The following is a 3,537-nucleotide window of genomic DNA, read 5'->3' on the forward strand; positions in this document are numbered from 1 at the left end:
GATCTATAAACATAAATGCGCATATAAATTGTCTAAAGCCTTGGGGCTCAGACTTTCTCAAAAATCGGCATCACCTGGACGGCTGGTAAAATCCGCAGGACTGGGCTCCCCCGGCGGAGTTGCAGTTCTAGCAAAATCCCTGGTGATGCTGCTGGTCCCAGGACAGGGCACACTCTGGAGGGAAGAAGGGATTTGGAGGTTTTATTTACAAAACTTAACGCGTTCATTCAACCACCCTTGCAGAGCCTGCACTCCGTGCAAGGCCAGCCGTGGCACCGCCTCCGTCTCCCGGTGCCTCACTCTAGAGGGGAAACTGAGGCTCCGCGAGGCGCCGCCCAAGGTCGCTCAGTCTCTAGTGGAGCGGGGATTAGAACCCCAATGCGTAAGCGCTTCGCCAGCTCCCCAGACCCAGACACGCCTCCTGAGGAGGAGGCCGAGACGCTAGGACACTGCCCCAACTGCGCGCAGGGACACCAGGACACCGCCCCGGCGGCTCCTGGGAACTTGGGGGCTTCTGGCCGGGCTCCCCAGTCCCTGCGTCCCCGGGATCGGCCGGCGCGCGCCCGCAGGAGCCCCGCCTGCTGAGCGCTGCGAGGGGGCGGGGCCGCGCGAAGGCCGGCGGGCACGCGCTCGTGCCCGCGGGGCGAGCTCCCGGGAGCAGACCCACGATAGAGGTTCGCCCGGCCGCCATTGTAACGCAGGCGCGGTGGCCAAGTGGTAAGGCGTCGGTCTCGTAAACCGAAGATCACGGGTTCGAACCCCGTCCGTGCCTTGAGTCTGCCTTTCTCCTGGGAGGTCGGACGTTTTTTGGGCGGTGAGAAACAGGTTTCCAGAGTGGTCACAGACTCCGCATTTAGATCCTTTCTTCTGGATTGCAGATCGGGCCAACTGTTTTCCTTCCATTTGGGCTCAAACTCTACCCCCTCACTCGCAGGATGAGAGTCCGGGTGGTCCAGCGTCGGCGCCACTGTGCCGCCAGGCTCTGAGTGGGCGGGTCGCAAAAGTCCAAGGTTCGAAAGGGTCACCTGCACAGCAGGCAAGGAGATCTACAACTGGTGGCGCTTGGTTTAAGGGCCACCTCACATTTTTCTGAACATTAGACTCCAATTTATCCACTCAAATGAAAGAACTACCGTTGCCTCATACCCAGACCACACCCAAAGTCAGCTGGTGTCTGTCTAGCTTGCTATTTTTAAAAGGAAATCCACTGAAGACATTGCGTTTGAGAGAGAAGCCCTGCCCAGACTTGAAGCAACACGGATGTGGAAATCTAAACCTTTTTCTCTGAGCCTCCGTTTGCCTCTCAGTAAAATAGGTGGAGAGCAGACTGTAGAGGCGGTCTTGGTCAACGTCTCACCTCACAGGTGTCCTGGGCATCACCGAAGGATGCCCCACTGGCTGCTTGAATGCCTTTGAAGATGCAATGCAATGACCGCACCCTCCGGGACCAGTGTGGAGCAGAATCTCAAAACCAGCTTAACCTAAAACTTGTATTGCCCTGGGTAGAGTGCAGCGGCGTCAGCCTAACTCACAGCAACCTCAAACTGAAGGGCTCAAGCGATCCCTGCCAGTCTTCCCCCGAGTCTACAGGCACCCGCCACCAGGCGCGGCTAATTTAAATGTTTTTTGTAGATGGGCTTGGAGGAAGGGCTCTCGCTCCTGCCCAGGCTAGTCTGGAACTCCTCAGCTCAAACGATCCTCCCGCCTTGGCCTCCCAGAGTGCTAGGATGACAGGCGCCCGGCCTGGAGGAAGCATTAAAAGAGCTCCTAGTGTGTGCTGGGTGGAACAGGACCCAGGGCGTTGTTCAGAGAGCAAGACAGACCAGAGCAGCTCCGGGGAGAGAGAGCCGGCAGGAGCTGCAGAAGATAAACTTCCCCTATCCTGCGGCTGTGGATCCAACACTTGCGAGCGTGCAGCAGCGACCCCTAGAGGGCTTGAGGAACACAGACTGCTGGGCCCCAGCCCAGAGCGACTGGGTTCAGTTACTGTGAGGAAGGGCCTGGTCATTTGCGTTTCTGACAAGATCCCCAGGAATGTAGATGCTGGACCTCACTTTAAGAACCACCCCCTCTCCCAACTAGAGCCATATTCTAAAGCCACATTCTAAACCCAGGAAGGAGCACTGTGCATTGAGTCGCCAGGGGATAGAAGGGTACACATCAAAATAGTATTACAGTTAGGGCCTCTTGGGAGAGAAGAACAGGGAAGCTGTTGGAATGATGCCTGCCACTTCCTACATTGTTAACTTGTACTGTACATTGTTTGGATTTTCTACAAGATGATTATGTTACATGTGTAATTATTTTTTCCAGAATTACCTCCAACCACTCCCCCCCCATTCAAACCCAAAGATAATCTTTTAGAACACAGAAAATTGGAACAATCCAGTATTAAGGCAGATAAATGCTGGTTGTGGTTTTTTCTCCACCAGAGTGTCCATTCATTTCTTTTTGAAGAACCACCAAAAGAGAGAAGGTATGTTCCCCTCTGTTTAAAACATCACAAAATGGCCAGGCACTGGTGGCTCATGACTGTAACCCTTGCTCTCTGGGAAGCCAAGGCCAACTGCTCCAGCTCAAGATTTATACACCAGCCTGAACAAGAGTGAGACCCTGTCTCTACTAAAAATAGAAAAGAAAAGGACATGGTGGCCAATGCCAGTAGCCCCAGCTACTTGGGAAGCTGAGGCAACAGAATCCCTTGAACCCAAGAGTTTGAGGTTTCTGTGAGCTGCAACTACACCATGTCACTCTACCCAGGGTGACAGAGTCAGTCTAAAAAAAAAACAAAACACAAAACACTGCTCCTGTGAAGAGTGTGGAGTTCTCAACCCAAATGTTCCTGTCATTCCCTTTCCATCTAAAGAGTAGAGCAGCACTCCTCTGTGAAATCACTGGAGGAAAGAGCCCATTTTCATCATACCTACCCCACCCTCACTCCGTACACCACCACCCACCACCCCGCACACCTCAGCTTCTGCATCAGGTAAAGAATGTGCTTTAGAAAAAGGCAACTTACATAACACGCAGTAGATACAATTTATGCAAAAAATGTATTACACCCGGTGCCAAGGGTGTATATTCAGGTAAAGAGAAGTGCTTGCTGTTTTATTTTTTTATTTTTAAATCTGAAAGATTCCACAGGAATCTCAAAACCCTTACCTCTTTTTCAAATCTGGAGATGCCACAGAGCTATAAAACCAGTTTGGCACATGCTGCACCAGAAACTAATCAGCAGAATTTTGAATTCAGGCTCTGTTCACACTTAAATGGGTAAAGCTGATCATGTGTCTGAATAAGCAAGATGTTTTTGTGTTCATTTAAACCACTTGTGTTCAAGAATATATAAAGCCATGTTTAGAGTTCTGTAACTTGTGTAGAATTTCATGTCTGAAAGTCATCTTGAAGTCAACTGCCTTTGTTCTATGAAGAATCACTCCCCTGGTCTCCCTTAGACAAGATGCTGAGGTTGGGGGTGAAGTGAGACAGAACCTAGGTGACCCTCTGAGACCTCAGTGCACAAAATGATCATTTATG

General features: G+C 51.5%; 1 non-coding gene across 1 annotated transcript; it reads left to right on the forward strand.

Annotated features, from left to right (window-relative positions):
* Positions 1 to 700: 700 nt before the first annotated feature.
* Positions 701 to 772, forward strand: TRNAT-CGU (transfer RNA threonine (anticodon CGU)). Its single transcript has one exon. It is a non-coding gene; the product is annotated as a tRNA-Thr (tRNA).
* The last annotated feature ends 2,765 nt before the right edge of the window (positions 773 to 3,537 follow it).

This window comes from Nycticebus coucang, chromosome 12 (assembly GCF_027406575.1).
Source record: "Nycticebus coucang isolate mNycCou1 chromosome 12, mNycCou1.pri, whole genome shotgun sequence".
Classification (NCBI taxonomy): Eukaryota; Metazoa; Chordata; class Mammalia; order Primates; family Lorisidae; genus Nycticebus; species Nycticebus coucang.